Source organism: Petaurus breviceps, unplaced genomic scaffold, assembly GCF_028583685.1.
Source record: "Petaurus breviceps papuanus isolate PSGF00001 unplaced genomic scaffold, PetGlider_PUasm1.0 523, whole genome shotgun sequence".
NCBI classification, from domain to species: Eukaryota; Metazoa; Chordata; class Mammalia; order Diprotodontia; family Petauridae; genus Petaurus; species Petaurus breviceps.
The window spans coordinates 642,912-662,639 of NW_027186356.1; the positions used below are offsets into that span (position 1 = coordinate 642,912).

Below are 19,728 nucleotides of genomic sequence, written 5' to 3' on the forward strand. Positions count from 1 at the left end.
ATGATAATGGAAAGAGTAGCAACAACAGAAAATAAAAACCGACATTTATCTTGAATTCTAATGACCAAGCACAGCCCTGAAGTAGAGATTTGAGAATGGAGATCCCTATTTTGAAAAGGTGGAGGACTGTGTATGTGGAATACTGCATATACAGTTGGCCTGGATTAGTATAGTGATTGATTTTGCTCTTTTTTCATCTACATTTAAAAAAATTTGTTATAAAGATGACTTTCTAGGGGGAGGAAGAGGGGGAAGCGATATATTGGGAAATGAAGGTAATGAAAAAATTGCTTTAGCCCCCTCCTCCTCCCTCAACAAAACCAGTTGGTAATAACCTAAGCTTCTGAAGCCTAGAGCAGTTATAATGTTCTTCTTCTGGGCAGGGCAGGGATTATTATCTCTGTATTTCAGATGAGGAAACTGAGGCACAGAGAGGGGAATGAGTAGCACAGGGTCATAGAATTTGTAAGTGGCAGAGGCAGGATTGGAATAGGGATCTCCTGACTCTGGCACCCTTTCTACTACACTGTAGCTGCACTGTCAGTAATGACCCTGAGCACCTGAATTCAGGGCTAAATTTCAGCTGTTCAGCTGGGAGACATAGACCCTGAGCACATGAAAAGTGCTCAGTAAATGTCTTGGGGTTTGATATTTGTTGGTCATGGGGAACAGCACACTCCCTCATCTTGTGTTCCACTGGCCAGGCTGGGGTTGGGGCCCACATGGGACCATGAAACAATCAACCTGTACCTAGCTCTCCCTTCCCCAAACAAACCAAAATTGTACCTGAGACCTTGGTCACATAGTCAGTCATACAGGCTTCTGGTTTCTGAATAACTGACCTCATATCCCAGTGTCCCTCATAGGTCCCATGAAAATATATTTACTGACATCCCTGCCTATGACTGGTAGACAGAGCACTAACCTGGAGTCAGGAGGACACAAGTTCAAATCCCATCTTAGACACTTGCTAGCTATATGGCCTTGACAAATCACTTAATCTCTACCTACTTCAGTTTCTACTTCTGTAAAATGGGGATAATAATAGCACCTATTTCTAAGGGTTATTCTGGAGATCAAATGAGATAACATACATAAAGTATTTTTAAAATTTTGAAGTACTATATAAATGTTAGCTATTATTATCATGATTAACAGCAACAACAATGCTAATGCTTTGAGTGAGGAGATTGGGGTTTGAGATGTTGCTCTAACTTTTACCAGCTGTTTGACTTTAGGAAAGTCCACCTTAATCTCTCTGAGTCTCTGTTTTACAATCTATAAAATGGGAATATATTTAAATCATTACTTCCATTCCAGAGCCCTTAGGAGAAATGTACTATACATTCCTTAAAACGCTATGGAAATGGAACCAGATGAGGTAGTGTTCTACAAGCCTGAAGATACTGTATAAATGTGGTTATTGTTCTTACTTTTATTACATTCTAGGGATAATGGGAGCCAGTGAAGTTTCTGGAGTAAGGATGACATGATCAGGATTATTTTGGTAGCTGTGTCAAGGATGGATTGGAGAAATGAGGTGTGGGAAGCAGGGAAACCCATTAGGACCCCTGAGTAGTCCTGGTGAGAGGTGATGAGACCATAAATGTGAATGGAGATAAGTGGACAGAAGGGGATAGATGGGACTTGGCAGTGGGTTGGATATGACAAGTTTGGAAGAAGAGGTCGGGGTGATGGAGGTTGTGAACATGGGTGGGGTGGTGGGGCCCTTCTTAGAAATAGGGACATCTAGAGTAGGGCTAGGTATATGGGGTGAAGGGAATGAATTCCATTTTGGACACATTGAATTTGAAAAGTTCAATTTGAGCTGTCCAAGGGAGAGCTGATGATGGGACATGGGAGGTCAGGAGAGAAATGAAGGCTGGACAGAAAGATCTGCAAAACATCTGCATAAAGCTAACTGACCTTTTGGAAGTGGAAGAGGTCACCCAGAGAAAGGGCGGGAAGAGAAGGCTGCAAGAGAGAGCCTTGGTGGGCAGGAGGCTGATGACCCAGAAAAAGGGAGAGAGAAGGAACAGTCAGATAGATAGGAGATCTAGGAGAGAGGCCATGGAAACCACAAGGGAAGAAAGCATCCAGGGGAAAAAGTGTAGTAGGTCAGCACAGTCAAAAACTGCCAAGAGATCTGATAATCATTGCACTTAGAAGTTAGCACACACATGGAAGCCTTGGTTGAGAAGTTCTTGGTTGAGTGGTGAGGTCAAAAAGCATGACTGCAAGGGGCTGAGAAGTGAGGGAGGGAGGCTGTGAGTGCAGAGAATGCTGACCAGGAGTCTGACTGTGAAAAGGAGAATAGATTTAGAAAAATAACTTGAGGGAATGATAGGCTGCCATCCAAATAGTCAAGGACAGTACAGTTATCCCTTCCACGTTGCGACTTTCCCCATTGTGGTTTTCATATATCACCGCTTGGCATAAGAAATTAAATGGGAATTTGGGCGGGGGGCGGGGGGGAGGCTGCTGAAGCTGCAGATGACAGGCAAAGGCCAAAGGACAACACCAAAAAGTTTAGAAAGTCAGAAATGCATAAACTAGATGGATAGCATTGTATAATATCTAGTTTCTTTTAATACCATAATAATTCAGATTTCTTCTCTGGTATGAAGGGAAGGCCAAAATTCTTTTTTTGCAGATTTCCCGGATTGCAGGGGTGCCATGCCCCTAACCCTCACTTTAATGTTTGCAGGGCACTTTACATATAATATCAATATATACTATATCACCTTACATATTTTATATATATATTCTTTCTATATCTATCTGTCTGTCTATCTAATATTGATTAACCCTCATCACAACACTGTAAAGGTAGGTGCTATTATTATCCCCATTTTACAGAAGTGGAAAGTGAGGCTTAGATAGGACTTGCTCAGTTACATAGGTAGTAAGTATCTAAGGCAAGATTCAAACTCAGATTTCCCTAACTCAAAGTCTAGGCTCTCTTTTCACCTTCCTGGCTCCTTTCACATGGAAATTTTCCTGATAAAAGATAATAGGATTTTAGATTTACACTTCAGAGGTCTAATCTGGGCACATTTATGGGTGACAGGAAAGGATGTAATGGATCAGATGAGTCTGAGGTTGAGGAAGGGACCAAGGCTAAGCTCCTGAAGGAGATGGGAGGGGCGAAGCCCCACATCACAATGAGAGGGGTTGCCCTGGCCAAGGAGATGGACCAGCTTTCATCAGTGCCTGGAGCAAAGGAAAGAATATGGGCCAATGAAGAGGAATTCTAAAGTACAGAGCAGGGGAAAATAGAAGCTTATGGCAGATGTCTTCTGTTTTCTTAACAAAGTAGGAGGTGAGCTCTTCTACTGAGATGGAGGGGGCAGGAGTAATGAGAAGATTAGAGAGAGAAGGGATGGTTTTGAATGATCACAGAGGGGACAGTGAGAGGAAGTCAACTGGGGGTAATTAAAGGTTTGCCTTGCAGCAGAGAGGGCCCAATTGACATTAGAGAATACAAATCTGTATAGACTCCATTTGACACAGAACTTTGAACCCCCAATGTGCTACAGTGGAAAGACCTGGGTTCAAATCCCATCCCTGGAATTTAACTGTGTGATATTGGATGAGGCTTGACCTCTCTGAGTTTTAGTTTCCTCATCTATAAGATAAGGATATCAGATCAGGTGATTTCCAAGGTCCTTGCAGCTCTTGGCCTGCAATCCAAAGACCACCTTCACAGCGGTCACACCTTGCACCTCATCACTCCTTGGGACTTGAGACTTAAGACCATGAGCTGGGAAATCATCCCTTCTGCCTATCCACCTACATGAAGCTCACCTCCATACTTTTTGGCAACATCCAGTCCCTTGACTGTCTTTTATTTTCTCAGTCTGTCAACCCCATTTTTCCGTATCCTGCCCTGACCTCATGGTAAGACATGTGTTTGTAATGTTCTCTTCTCCATTTGGGAAGCGTTAGTAACATAAATCATGAAACTAGGCTGCCTGGGTTTGCCACATATGTATGCTATCTTACTTCACACAGACCCTCACTCAAAAATTTCTTCATTGCAATTTCAAAAATTCCTTTTTGAGCTTTTTTTTGTTCACACAGTTGCGATTGGAAAGGTGAGGTGTCTTGGCATCCTTTTCTTCTTTTTTTTTGAGGCATTGAGTGTGTTACCTCATTTAATCCTTCCAACAACCCTGTGAGGGAGGTGCTATTATTACCCCCATTTTACAGATGGAGAAACTGAGGCTGAGAGACATTACGTGACTTGCCCAGGATCACATAGCTAGTAAGTGTCTGAGCTCAGATTTGAACTCAGGTCTTCCTGATTACAGAGCCAGTGCTCTATCCGCTGTGTCACCTACCTGCTTCCCTTAGTGTTTTGAGAAATGGACTAATAGGCAGGAAAACTTGGGTTTGAATCTCATCTAACACTCTTGCTAGCTATGTGACTCTGAGCAAGCCTAGAGTCTTAGCTTCAGTTTCTGTTAGTCTCAGTTCCCTTGCCTGTGAAATGGGAACAATAAGAACGCCTACCTCACATACAAAAGTTGTCATGAGACCCAAACAAGATAATATGTAGGTGGCACAGTGGCTCAAAGAGCTGGACTTAGGATCAGGGAGAACTGAGTTTGAACACTGCCTCAGATGCTTGCTAACTGTGTGACCCTGGACAAGTCACTTCGCTTCCCTTGGTCTCAGTTTCCTTGCCTGTAAAATGGAACTAATAATAGTTTCAACTTATCAAAGAAGATAATATGTGTAAAATATGCTTTACAAGCCTTGCCGTGTGATATGAATGTAAGCCGTCTCACATTCTCCCCCTCTCACCCCAAGCCCTGACTCTTGCCTTAGATCCATACTCTTATGTGACCTCATCCCCCACTTTCCTGAGAAGACTGAGGCCATCAGAGGTGAACTCTTGTAACTCTCTGCTGCCTCTTGAACCCACCCCCCATTGTCTCATCCACAGCTGCAACCCTTGCCCCCTCTTACAATAGACACAAATAGTGCAGCTAGGTCGACCAATAGATAGAGCTCTCAGACCTAGAGTTGAGAAGACCTGAGTTCAAATCCAGCCTCAGACTTCCTATCTGTGTGACCCTGGGCAAGTCACTTAACCCTATTTGCCTCAGCTTCCTGATCTGTAAAATGAACCGAAGGAGGGAATGACAAACCACTTCACTGTCTTTGCCAAGAAAACTCCAAATGGGATCACAAAGGGTTGGACACAACTGAACAACAAGAATGAGATACAAGATAAAAGCAAAACAATTTTTGCTCTCAAGGAGCTTCCATTCTGCTGGGGATTGGGGTGGGAAACCTTTCATACATCTCTCTGCTCATAACTTCACCACGCTGATTTGAGTCCTCATTTCTATTGTTTGGGACTATTGATTTTGCTTTTACCAGGCTCTTATCTCCCCAACTCCCAAGAACTTGACAGTTCAGTTAAAGTGATCTTGTTCCTTGTCCACAATAATAATCTCCCGCCTCTGTGCATTTGTCTTCCCTTCACCTTCTATTCTCATGCCAGAGTGAGGAGTTCAAACTTTGTGTAGGCAATGGGGAACCAATGGAAGGTTTCTGAATATATGATCATACCCAAGCTTTGGAAAGATTGATTATCGGGTGGAATTTGAGTCTGAAGGAAGCTAGTGATTCCAAGAGACAAAGTTAAGAAATTCCTCACCCTGGCATTTAAGGTCCTTTATGATCTAATTCCAGCATCCTTGCCCAGCCTTATTTCCTCCCATGCCCCTTCACATGTTCTCACCACCAGCCTTCTAAACATCCCTGGATCAAAGTCTCTTCCCCCACCCTTGATCCCAGACATAGTTACCTTCCAGTGTTGACAATTCTACTTGCCTGTCTCTCCGTCTATCCGTCCCCTCCTCTCTGCTTCCTAGTTCTTGCCATTATCCCAAGTCAAGGCCTCATCACCTCTCATCTAGACTATCAAAACTATCTCTTCATTGGTCTTCCCACTTCCATCCTCTCCCCTCTCTAGTGCATCTTTCGTACAGCTTCCGAAATCTTCCTAAGGCTCAGGTCTGATCATGTCACTCTCTTTTTAAAAAGTCTTTGGGGGCAGCTAGGTGGCATATTGGCTAGAGCACTGGCCCCAGACTCAGGAGTTCAAATCTGACCTCAGACACCACTTATTAGCTGTGTGACCCTGGGCAAGTCACTTAACCCCAATTGCTTAAAAAACAAACAAAACAAAAAAACCTAACCAAACAACCCATAATCTTCAGTAGCTTCCTTTATTGCCTTTAAGATCAAATACAATGTCATCTCTTTAACACTTAAAGCTCTCACAGTCTGGCTCTGATCCACCTTTCATGATTGATTTCACATTAATCCCATACACAGACTCTAGGCTCTAACTAAACTGGCCAACTCCTCCCCACTGGACTTTCATCATCTGCTTCTGTGTCCCTCATGCTTGAAAACTGGCCCCCCCACTTCTTGGAATCCCTGATTTCTTTTCTGATTCAGCTCATGAAACATGAAACTTTTCCTAGCACCACCTTCCCCCACCTCCAGCTGCTGGTGTCTTCCCCAAGGTTGCCTTATATAGGGCTTGCATGTGCATGCATCTCTAGAACAGAAGCTCCTTGAGGGCAGGGATTGATTCCCATTGCATCCACAGCACCTAGCACTGTGCCTGGCATGTAGTAGGTGCTTAATAATAATATAAAAATTGTAGACTGATTGATTAGTAAGCCCCTTGAGAAAAAGGTCTGTGTCATATTTAGTTCTGCATTACTCAGCTCCCACCAGAGGGTCTTACAAACAGTTGGGGTCTAATAAATGTTCAATGAATAAATCCTGCTTTGCCCATAACAAGAAGGATGGGCTTTGGAGTTGTTATAGTAATGATGATAAAAACTACCATCTCCACTTAGCTCTTTAAAGTCTAACATAGTGTTTTTCTCCTAACAATCCTGGGAAGTAGGCAGTAAATAAAGTATTATGCCCATCAGATGAGGAATCTGAAACTTTGTCCAGACAGTCAACAAGCATTTATTAAACTACCTGCTATGCACCAGGGACCACTTGGTGGCGCTGTAGTGGATAGAGCTGGGCCTGAAGTCAGGAAGCCTCATCTTTCTGAGTTCAAATCCAACCTCAGACACTTACTAGCTGAGTGACCCTGGGCAAGTCACTTAACTCTGACTCAGTTTCCTCATCTCTAAAATGAGCTGGAGAAGGAAATGGCAAACTACTCCTGTATCTCTGCCAAGAAAACCCCAAATGGGGTCATGAAGAGTGGGGCGTTACTGAACAACAATAACAACTATGAGCCAGGTGCTGTGCTAAGCATTAGAGACAACAAAGAAACACCAGGAAAGTCCCTGTTCTTAATCAAGAGCTCACAGTCTAATGGGAAGACAGTATGTCCATCACTATGTACAAGCAAGACATAGCCAGGAAAATTTAGAGATAATCAGAAAGCAGTTAGTCATAATGCCAGCAAGGATAGACAGGCAAGATTCAAACCCAGGACTGGCAATCTTCTGTCTACAACGAGGCTTTGCCTCCACCACAGGAAAGAAAGGATTGGGGGAGAGGGGGAGAGGGAGGGACCTGAACCCCAGTGCAGGCTCTTTAGGCACACAAGGGCCTTTGGCAAATCTTCTCTCTGGTCTCAGTTTGGGATTTTTGTTTTGGGGAAGCATAGAATGAAGCTGATAAAGTACCCAGCCTTGGGTACAGAGCTGGAGGTGGGAAGGTCTCAATTACTTACAATTTTCTGCAGAATTCTGATGACAAACTGCTTTGCCATCAAAAATATCCCCAGCCCAACAGATGTGGCACCTCCCTTCTCCCCCAAACCAAACCTGAAATACAAGACAATCAACCAACCCATCCGTTCACCCTGTCTTGTGCAAACCCCATTGGAAGGATCACAATTTTTGGCCCAGAGGAGAAGCCCTGGGCTGGGAGGTAGGGACCCAAGTTCAGTCTCAGCTCTCTCTGTAAGTCTCCTCTCAGATTACTTCCTATCTACTTTCTATTTTATACATAGCTAGTTGTTTGAATATTTTTCCCCATAAGGATGTACATGCTTCGAAGGCAGACACCCTGTTTTTGCCCTTTTTTATGACCCCCCTGCCTGAAACCTAGTAAGTACTTAATAAATGTTTGTTAACTGACTTCTCTCTAGGCCTCAGTTTCCTCATCTGTTAAAGGAAGTGGTCTGCATTTCCAATTTTGAAGGCTTCTTCCAGCTCTGACATTCTAAGTTTGAATGTTCTTTCCCCTTTCCTTAGTGGGAAATGCCTCCCAGAACCCGCAGAGATACCCTTCAGGCAGTGCCAGGAACATGCTTTGGAAGGTCACTTGAGAAGAAATGCCTGAGGGCAAGGGCACATCCGGCTTCTGCTAGGTTTGAAATCTTTCCCACCTGAGACGAAAGAGGAAAAGGGCCAGCAGGGGAGCAGAGGGGCACACAGCCCACAGCGCTCTCCTTGCATCCCAGAAAGGACAATGTCCACTTCTTTTCTGTAAGGGGGGGGGGGGGAGGTAAAGGCAGAGGCAAGGACAGGGACTAGGACAGGGAAGGGCCAGCTCCTACCTGCCAGGCTCAGGGCCCACTGTAGAGCTGATCCTGGGCCGCTTCTCTGTGGGAGCAGGGGCTCAGACCCAGGCATCCTGGCTCAGCTTAGGGTAGGGGGGATAGGATTCCCGCTCCTGGAAAGGGGAGGACCCGGAGCCACGGACAGGAACTCCAGGGCTCTGTCCCTGACTCAGTACCCCAGCTCTGGTTACCCAGCCCCAGCCTGGGGGCGCGGGGGAGCCATCGCGGGCAGGGTCGGATGCAGCTGGACAGGAGGGCTCCGTGGATAATTAAAAAAAAAAAGAAACCAACCAAAAAACTGCTGGAGCGGAAGGCAGCGCTGTCCGATTGGGTACTGCGGCCGGGCACCGCTGGATAGAAGGCTACCAGGGAATAATAGCAGGGCACATCGGGATGTCAGGACACCCCTGGAGTGGCAGCGCACCCCTGCATAGCAAGACCCTCCCAGGTGGCAGGGCACCCCTGGATGTCAGGGTGCCCTCCATGGCTGGGCACCGCAGGAGGAGGCTGGAGCTCCTGGCCGGGTTTACTTCTCCTTCCCGGGGGCTCTGGCGCCGCCCCCAGACTTCCTTCCCCACTAGCCAGCGGGTCCAGGGCGCAGAGCCGCTGAATGGCCCCGGCCGCCCGCGAGGAGCTTGGCCCCGGGAGCTGCGTCTGAAGCCGCGCCGGCGCTGCCTCTCTTCGGCTGGTTACTCCCTAGCCTGCCGGCCCTGGCCCGGGCTCCTCGGGCCCTGGCAGCCACTGACCAGGGTGAGAAACTCCAGACACTTGTCGCCCGCCCCTCCTTCTCCGTCGGCCTGCTCGCTCCACCTAGTGGCCGCCGCCCTCGCCTTTGCAGAAGCCACCCGAGGAGTGGCAGGATTTTAAGCTGGGGGTGCCCTCCAAGACCCCCTACTTGACTCGCTCCCTCGTTTGGAAGGAAGGGAAAATGCGTCCCAGGAAAAGATAAGGAATTACCCAAGGTCACCCAGTGAGTCAGAGGCAGAGACCGGACTAGAACCCAGGTCTGCTGACTCCTAGCCCAGGACTCTGCATCTCACCTTCTTTTATTTACCTACTGTCTAAAGGAGAAAGCAGCGTCATAGAATCAGATCTAGAGCTGGAAGGGGCCTTAGCAGCATTCTAGGGCAGCCCCTTTATTTTATCAATGAAGAAAATGAAGCCCAGAGAAATTAAGGGACTTATCCAAGGTCATACAGGGAGTGATAGAAACCAGGGTCCTCTGATCCCAAATCCAGGGTTCTTTACAAAATCCACTACCAGTTTAGAGGTTAATGGGCTTTAGAGCTGAGAAGGTGGTTGGAGGTCACCTAACCTAAGCCCTTCATGTTACAGATGAGGAAAGTAAAGGCACAGAGTAAGACCTTGATTAAGGTCACACAAGTGAGTTTGAATCTAGGTCCTTTCTATTACACCACTTTATCTATTTGATTCAGATTTATTTAAACTGATTTTAGCAAACATTTATTAAATGCTTACTGTGCTGGAGGTCCAGTGCTCAGCCTTGGGGGATACAAAGATGGATGGGATACTGGCTCCTTTCTTAAGAAATTCATAATCCAAATGAGTTGGGAGAAGGGGAGGTAGAACAAGGCAGGGGAATGAATGAATAGGGCAAAAAACATTTATTTAGTGCTTTGATAGATAAACACTATGCTGTTTGTTGGAGAATACAAATAGGAAGCCCAAAACATTACCACCCCTCCATAAATTTGCATAATAATGGGGGAAGCACCACACTCAGGAGAACTGTGGCCAAGGAGGTGCACTTTACCTGTAAGCATGATGAGTAGGGCTATAGTGAAGTAGATTGATACACCCCATCCATGGACAATGGTTAAATTGATTTGATCCTGGTTCGTGGTTCCAGAAGTAGAGGTGGAGAGGGAGAAGGAAAGGATAATTTCTTAGAAGGTTGGTGAAGAGTTTGTAAAAGAGGGAGTAAAGTGAAACTGTGCTGGGCTTTTCTGAGAGAAGAAGTCACCAATCCTGGCAGTGGGACTTCAGAACAGAAGTTCCTCCAGAACATGGTCTCTGATTAGGTCAGCAGGAAGCCTCCTGTGCTGGAGGTGCCAGAGAAGAAGGAATGTGGGCAGAGGCAGGCATGTAAATATGTGTATTTTAATTATTTTACATGTGCCCTAAAATCCTCTTCAGATACTCATCATGGAGTAGAGAGAGGTGACTGGGCTGCTAAAGGCTCTTCCAAAAGCACTGGCAAGTCAAGGTTATTAACCAGCAATTTTAAGTGCTACTATGCCAGACACTGTACTCAGGCTATAGGAGAATAAAGAAAAAATAAAGACAGTCCCTGCCATCAAGGAGCTGACACTCTAATGGGGGAGGGGATGAATTGAGTGGGGAGAGTCTTGAGGTGCAGATGCAGTACAGAACTGTCAGACTTGCACCAAAGCAGCACCAGATGGAGACCTGGGTTCCAGTTCTGCCTTTGACACATCCCTCGAAGAGTAACCCTGGGCAAGTCACTTCACTTCTTAGTGCCCTGGGCAACTATATAAGTTGTAAAGAAGGTGGTGATCTTTGGGAGTAAGGGAAATTCCTCACTGAGATCGCCTTCAAAGATGAAATCACATAAAAATGGACTGATTGTCATCCAAGGACCTGCTTGGCTAAGACCAGAGAGGCTCAGCCCCAGCTCAGCCAGGGCTGAGGGTGAATTCTCCAGCCACAGTCCTGACTGTATTCACAGACTGAGTTCATGTTTTCGGGTGGGAGCAGGATTCACATTGAGGAAAGCATGGGAACAATGGAAAAGCCTGCCTCCTAAGGAAGAACTCATCATCCCTGGGATCCTATCCCTGAACCCCAGGTCATGAATCCCTGTGCTAGATGCATTCCAATCTGTCATTTCTTTTGTTTTCTTTTGTTTTTTTGCTTTTTGGAGGGGGAGGACAGGGCAATTGCGGTTGACTTACCCAAGATCACACGGCTAGTAAGTGTTAAGTGTCTGAGGTCAGATTTGAACTCAGGTCCTCCTGACTCCAGGGCTGGTGCTCTATTCACTACTTCACCTAGCAGTCCCTCCAACCTGGAATTTGAAGGGTCTAGAAGGGCTTCCTGTATTGAGTCTTAGACAATTGAACCAGATGGCCTTTCAAATGCCTTTCTCCCTCTGAGGGTCCATAAGAGGGTTCATATCAAAGGTTTTCGAGCTGGGAGGCATTGTAGGGGTCATCTAATCCAACTCCTTACTTGACAGATGAAGAATAGGCAGCTCAGAGAGGTCATGTTGGTTGCTTTCTTCCCTCCCCCAGATTATAAGCTCCAAAGGGGCAGGAACTAACCCTTTAAAGAGTCTGACTCAACTAAAGCAACAACCTCAACAAACTTCCCCCGGGGGGGGGGGAGGTTGTGGCGGGGAGATAGGACAGGGGAGACTGTTGGAATTTCAGACAAAAGCCCTAAATTCCAAGCCATGCTTTGCCACTTGCTGTGTGACCTTGGCTGAGTCATTTAACCCCTTAGCATCTCTTTCATCTACCCTCTCCTCATCCCTAATATAGTCACCCCGTCTAGTTTATGCCTTGGTCATCTCTCACCCGGACTCTTGCAATAACCTTCTAATAATTGGCCTCCCTGCCTCAACTCTCTCCCTTTTTCCATCCGTACTCCACTCAGCTATCAAAGTGATTTTCCTAAAGCATAAGTCTGACCCTGATTCTCTCCTCTTCAATAAATTCTGATGGTTCCTAGGCATGTATAGGCTGAAGCATAAACTCCCCTGTTTCACATTCAAAGTTCTTCACAGCTGGGCCCGGATTACAACCCCCCCCACACACACACCTGGAATCCATTCCTTGCTCACTTCTTCTTCTTAGAATCCCTAATTTCCTTGGAGACTCAGCTTAAATGCTACTTTCTACATGAAGCCTTGTCTGTCTCCCCCTCCTCCACTCTAATGATCTTATAAGGGTAGCTGGGTGGTCCAGTGCTGTCCCAGGGCACCAGATCTGGAGTCAGGAAGACCTGAATTCAAATCTGAACTCCAATATTTCCTAGTTGTGTGACCTTGGACAATCACTTAACCCTGTTTGCCTCAGTTTCCTCATCTGTAAGATGGGCTGGAGAAGGAAATGGCCATTCACTACAGTATCTTTGCCAAGAAAACCTCAAAATGGGTTCAGGAAGAGTCTGAAGTGACTGAACAATGACCTTATATCTACTTTGTATATATCTGAATATAGACTTGTCTCTCTAGAATGTGAACTCCTTGAGGGCAGGGACTGTTACTTTAATGTCCTCTTATCCAGTGTCTGTAACATTGCTTGTGGACTGATTGCTTGGTTGCCCTTCCCATAGTTCTGTAAGGGGGTCTTGCAAACATTATTACCAGTATTTTACAGATTGAAACACCATGAAAATACCACACATAAATTAGAATGCATCTAGAGCAAAGGTTCTTTTTTTAAATCTTTTTTTTTGATGGAAAAAATCCATTTTCTCTCCCTACCATTGAAAAAAGAAAGAAAGGGGCCACTAGGTTGCTTGGTGGATAGAGCACCAGCCCTGAAGTCAGGAGGACCTGAGTTCAAATGTGGATTCAGTTGTGTGACCCTAGCCAAGTCACCTAACCCCGATTGCCTTGCCCAAAAATAAGAGAAACAAAACTCTTTTTTTTAACAAATATACATAATCACACAAAACAAATTCCCAAATTGGCCATAAACAAAAACTATGTCTCAATTCGCAGCCTGAGCTGATCATCCCTTCGTCAGGAGATAGTCAGACTGTTTGATCATGGATCAAAAGAGATAGCACATATAAAACAATTTCCAAACCTGAAAGCGCAACATATATGCTGGCCATAACAACAGGCCCTCTGGAATCCTAAGTGCTCATTGCTGAGATGAGAGTTAGGGAAGCTTTCAGAGCTGCTGGTCTTTACAATGTTGTTATTATTGCACAAATTGTTCTCCTGGCTCTGCCAGGTAGGAATTCTTCACCTGTGGTCGATGGACTTTAAAAAAAAAATTTCAACAACTATATTCCAATATAAAGGGTTTCCTTTGTAATTCTACATATATTATTTTATACATTTAAAAATAAGATTCTGAGAAGGGCTCCATAAGCTTCATCAAAGGTTTCTGGGACACACAAAAAGGTTAAGAACCATTCCCATCCCCACCTTGTCTAGAGAAGGCAACCAGGGTGGCAGGAGACTGGATCCCAGGTCATAGGAATATCACTGAGGTGGTAAGTGATTGGCATTGGAAACCAATGTGGATGAGATGGAAGACTCGAACCCAGAACTACTTCAAAACTCAGCTCATATGGAGCCTCCTACATGATCCTCCTTTCTGAACCTTTCCAGCTACTGGTGCCTCCCACATGATCATCATCATCAACAACATCATCATCATCAACATCATTGTCATCATTTTCATCTAACATTTATTAAGCAACTACTATGTGATGTCATTTTGGACCTCTTCGAGAATGAAGGACAACAGCTATGGGCCAGGCCCTGTGCTAAGCACTGAGGATGCAAAGAAAGGCCAAAAAAGGTCCCTGCCCTCAAGATGCTTACATTCCAATGGGAGAACAGGAACCAAGATCTCTATACAGGGCAAATAGGAAGTAATATATCTGTGTATATGTTGTACATAGGAATCATAATTTAGAATCAGAAGTTACCTTAGAGCCGTGATTCCAACTCCCTTATTTTTCAGAAAAAGGAATGGCCACTCAGAGCAGTTAAATAATTTCCTCAAAGTTCCAACTTATGGAACAGTTGATTTGAACTAAGGTCCTCTAGCTCTGAAGCCAGAGTTCTTTCCACTGTACCACATGCTGGGTTTTTTTTAATTCCATTTTTTTTCAATCAAAAAAAATCTGCCTTCTCTCCTTCCCACCCTAGTTTCCCAGCCCACCCCAACTCGAACGAAAGAAAAACAACGCCCCTAATTACAAACATGCACAATCAAGCAAAACAAATTTGGCCATGTCCAAAAAAAATATCTCCGTCTCATTCTGAACTCTGGGCCCTTCACCAATCTCTCAGGAAGTGGGCAACATGTTTCACCATGGGTCCTTCTACTGTTTACACCTGTAAAATGTCAGTTCCTTGAGAGCACACAATATGTACTTTTAAAATGTTTGTTGAATGATGGATGGATGGATGGATGGATGGATGGATGGATGGATGGATGGATGGATGGATAGATGGATGGTGTCTCGGACAGGTGCCCCCTCTGTTTGATATTCCAGCATGCTTCTCCCAGATTCATGAAATCAGGGCTTTGAGGAAGGTCTGAAATAAGTCAGGTCTGAGCACATCTTGGACAGAGAGGACACTGCAGCCAGCCTCGCCCCTCCCCTTCTGTCCAACCTTCCTGTCCTCCCTGCTGGCACTCTCTAGAGAAGTCAGAATGGCAATGTAATGACATCCACAGAGTGAGCCAGCTGGCTCCTAAGGAGACCAGAGGAGAACAGTTGTTTTCTGAAAGATTAAAGTGATTACAATGCATGTGATGCTGGGGCCCTTGGCCTGGCCCTGAAGTCTCCTCTGGGGGGAATAGGCCTCCGCAAGATTTGTCAGAAAACATGCTTCAAACAGGCCAGGCAAAGCCCAGATGGAGACTCCAGTGGGAAAACTGCAAGGGAGAATGGAGGAGGGGGCTTCTTAGATAGGCCCCTCCCACCCATCACTTCTCCCTGGGGCTGTATTCTGGGGGTGGGATCCTGCTGAGAGGACTGTAAGCTTGGAACTATCCCAGGCCTGATGGGAAGTGGAGTCCACTGACAGAGTTCTCTGTCCTTGGGGGGAGGGGAAGCCGAGGTGAAGGGGGGCACATATATATAACCCACATGGAGGGTATTTCCAGGCTCATCCTTAGGAGACCTTTGTCTGATTCGGGGAACATTGATCCGCATCATATGCAAATTAGTCTGATGCAGAATGGGGTGAGATACAGGGTCAATGAGAAAAGGAGGAAGTTCAGTGTTTGGGATAGAGCCTGGGGACTCAGTGAAGAAAATGGGGGCTCAGGGAGGAGAGTGGGGACTTGGTGGTAGATGGGGGTTCAGTGAGGAAGAAGAAGGGTTAGAAAGGATAGAGGTTTAGTGAGGAAAAAAGGGTTCTGTGAGTGTTCTGGGAACTCAGTGAGAGGGCAGGGGTTCAGTAAGGAAGCTAGGGGACCAATGAAGAATGGGGCTGAGTGACCGGCATGAGACTGAGTGAGGGGGATAGGGACTGAGGAGACTGGGAGCTGAATGAGGGGGATTAGGGCTTAGTTAGGAAGCTGAGGGAATATCAGAGGATGGCAGCTGAATGAGGGGGACTGGGGATCAGTTAGGAAGCTAGGAGAACAGTGGAGGGTGGGAACTGACTGAGGGAGTTGGGACTGAATGTGGGAGACAGGAGCCCAGTAAAGAAGCTAGGGGGTCAGCAAAGGATAGGGGCTGAGTGAAGAAGCTAGGGGATCAGTGGAGGATGGGGGCTGAGTGAAGGGCATGAGATTGAGTCAGGGTGATAGGGGCTGAGTAAGGAGGCTAGGGACTGAATGAGGGGGACTGGGGCTCAGTTAGGAAACTAGAGGAACAGGGGAGGGTGGGGACTGACTGAGGGAGGGAGCCCAGTGGGGGATGAGGGCTCGGTGAAGGGAATAAGGCTCCATTAAGGGGAATGGGAACTCTGTGAAGGGATGGTTCAAAAATCCTATAACTTTGTGATTATCAAAAAACCCCTGGAGAACGAGGACTAGAGTATATAGAGGGATGGCAGTACATGATTGGGACCCTCTTCTGCCACCAGGGGCCATGTCTCTCCCTCCTGGACACAGGTGTCTGCTCCAATCTTCCTTCCTTCCCTCTTCTTGAAAGCTAAGTAGCAGCCACAAAGTCCTGAGGGGCGAGAGAGGCAGAGCCTGGGCCCTCTCCCCCAGGAAGGGAAGGCAGAGAGGGAAGGTTGGGTTGGGGCCAAATTGAAATTGATCGAAGAAACAAAGCTGGGCCCCAGGCAGACGCTAACTGGGCTCAAGGGGGACCAAAGAGAGCGACTCACTCGAGCGTAGGACAGGGCCAGGATGTGGAAAATCATTTAATCTGAAGCTTTGGTTGGGTGTCCCAAAAGAGAAACCCTCAGCCGTAGAGTCTCTTTAAAATGCCTGCTGGCCAGAGGCCAAGATGTAGAGGAGGTGAAGCCAGGATTTACGGAGGGCCCTGAAGGCAGAGATTGTCAGGGATACTGAAAGTTATGCCCATTAACACCTGGCACTGTCCCTGGGCCTCCCTATCCTCTGGCTTCCTTGGACACTTTGGCTCTGACACCTTCTCCTGGAATTTCTCTGGGTGCCTGGGCCTTCTCACTCTGGAATGTCCCTCCACCCTGCCATCCCCTTTCCCCCACTGATGAAGTCCTTCTGAGGTGACCATTTTGAGGGATGGGTCATGATTCATTCCTTTCCTGGCTGGGCTCCTGACTCTCCATCCCCTCTTCCCCTCATCCTTTTCATTTCCCCTTTTAGTGTTGTCTTCCCCTGTTGGACTACAGATCCTTGAAGGCAAGGGAGGTCTTCCTTATTTTGCATTCCATATTTTGTATTCCCACTGCTTAACAGAGTGCCTGGAACATAGTAAGCACTTAATAAAAATGCTTGTTTCCTCCTACCTGGCCTCCCGGGCCTCCCCAGCCTCTGATTCCTTGGATATTCTCTCCCTCCTTAGCCTCTGGTCTCCTGGGCCTTCCCAGCCTCTAGCCTCCAATTTATCTCAGACTCATAAGCAACCACAAAAACCATGTAGACCAGCCTGAACCTGATCAAGATTCCTCTCAACATTGAACTGGGCAAGGGGTCACCCCAGCCTTTGTTTGGAATCATCCAGCACCAGGGAAGCCACTCCCTGCTGAGGCAGGGGGCCCACACCACTTGTGGACAGCTAGAATGGACAGAAAGTCTTCCTTCAATCAACCTTAGGCATGCTTCTTTGCAGCTTCCTAGTTCTGCCCTGCAAAGCCAAAAAGAACAAGTTTAATCCTTCTCCATAAAACCCCTTTGAAATATGTGAGGACAGAACGCTGATCAATGCAGTGACCAGCCATGATTCTAAAAGACAGAAGATACTCCTGGCAGAGAGGAGAACTCAGGGTAAGGAAGGAAACATACATTTCTGGTCATGGCCAGTGTGGGAATTTGTTTTCCTTGGTTCTGCATATTTGATAGAAGAATTTTATTTTTCTATTTCTGTTTCTGTTTATTCTAGTTGAGGGAGAGAAGTGAGAGAAAATATTTTTTAAATTAAAAAACAAAAAAGAAAAAAAAACCTTAAGTACTTAAGGATAGCCATCATTCCCTTCTCCCCCACCCCCTGGCACCACTAGTCTTCCCTTCTCTAGGCTGGACATTCCTAATTACTTGGACAGATGGTCAGACAGTCTGAGCTTCATCTGGTTTCCCCCCTCTGGATCCTTTCCAGTTTAGCAGGGTCCTTCCTAAAATGGGGCACCCCAAACTGGCCATGAGATGCCAGAGAAGGACAGAGCAGGGCATCGGGACAGCAGGATCTTCACCTCCCTCTTTTATTCCAGACAATACAGAGCCTCTCATAAATATAACCCAAGATCATACTGGAATTTTTAACTGCCAAGTTATGCTGCTGACTCAGACTGAGCCTTCCAGTCCATTGAAATTCCCCTTCCTTTTTCCCCCTCAAGAAATGACCTGGACATACATCTCCCATTTGGTACTCCCATTTGTTAAATCTCTCCCCATCTATTTGTATATTTCCTGCTGCCTACAAACATGCCCAAACTTTTCCACCTTTAAAAAATGCCCCCTAGACCCTAGCATCTCCCCAAGTCATGATCCTCCAGGGACTGCCTATTACCTCTTGAACTAAAGGTAGGTTCCTCTGGTTGGCATGTATAGCTCTTGACAACCTGACCCCTTCCTGGCTTTCTAGTCTTAGCCATCATTCTCCTCTCACACTGGTCTACTTGCCATTCTTCCCATATAATTCTGAATCTCCAGCCTCTGGGTCTTTGCTCTGGCTGTGCCTCAAGCCTGGAATGTTCCCTTCTCACTTCTATCTCTTACCACAGAATCCTTGGTTTCCCTCAAGGCTCAGCTCCAATATCACCTTCTGCAGGTTTTCCCCAATCTCCCCAGTGGCTAGTGCCTTTCCCCCTAAGGTTACCTTCTATCTACTCTGTGCACAGCCATAGCCGAACACACTGTGCCCAGACCCCAACATTGGAGTGTCATTGATCCTCTTTGAGAATGAAGGACAAACAACAACGTGTGCTGTGTCTGCCGAGTTATTTACGTGTTGTTTCCTCCATTAGACTGTAAGCTCATTGAGGGCAGGGGCTAGTTTTGCGTTTTCTTTGTATCCCCAATGCTTAGCTGAGTCCTTGGAACAGAGCAGGAGCCTAATAAATGCTTGTGGATTGATCGATGGTCTCCCCTTTGCCATCTGCTTCTGACCTCATCACTCACCTGAAGCTGCCCTCTCCAAGGTACCGGTGATTTCTTAATTGCCCAAGCTAATGGCCTTTTCTCAGTCTTCAGACCTCTTGACCTCTCTCCATCCAAGTCCAAAAAATGTTTCCTTCCACATCTTTGATCCTGTTGGCCCCTCTCTTTCTGGATACTCTCCTCTGTGTTTCAATGCCGCTGCTCTCTCTTCCTTCTCCTCTTGGCCTGACTAATCCTTCCTAGTCATCTTTGCTTGTCTATCACCTACATCACATCCCTAAACTGTAGGTATATTTTGAGGATCTCTCCTGGGCTTCTCTCTCCTTCTCTCTACTCTATCATTTGCTAACCTCATAGTTTCTCATAGGTTTAAGCATTATGTCTATGCAGATGATTCCCACATCCATGCATTCAGTCCCAGTCTTTCTCCTAAGCTCCCATCCCACACCACCAACCACCTATTGGACATTTACAACTGGATATTCAGTAGACATCTTCATGGGCAAACTTTTCCTTCTTCTAAGTTTCCCTGTTATGACCAAAGGCATCACCATCTTCAGATCTGAAACATCGCCCGTTATGTTTGATTGCTTACTCTCCCTTACTCCATATGTCCAGCCAGTTGTTCCTACCTTCACAACATTTCTTGACATCATCATCATCGTCGTCGTCGTCGTCGTCGTCATCATCATCGTCATCGTCATCATCATCATCGTCATCGTCATC

General features: G+C 46.2%; 1 long non-coding RNA gene across 2 annotated transcripts in view; it reads right to left on the reverse strand.

The window, feature by feature from the left end:
- The window catches only part of LOC138172241 (uncharacterized), a 28,221-nt gene extending 18,846 nt beyond the window's left edge, over positions 1–9,375 (reverse strand). Inside the window, exon 1 of one of the 2 annotated variants that reach the window (XR_011171081.1) lies at positions 8,564–9,375. This is a non-coding gene — a long non-coding RNA (uncharacterized lncRNA). Of the gene's footprint in view, positions 1–7,732; positions 7,834–8,563 lie in introns of those variants that run through there. The other variant, XR_011171082.1, reaches the window with a different exon arrangement.
- Positions 9,376–19,728: the final 10,353 nt, after the last annotated feature.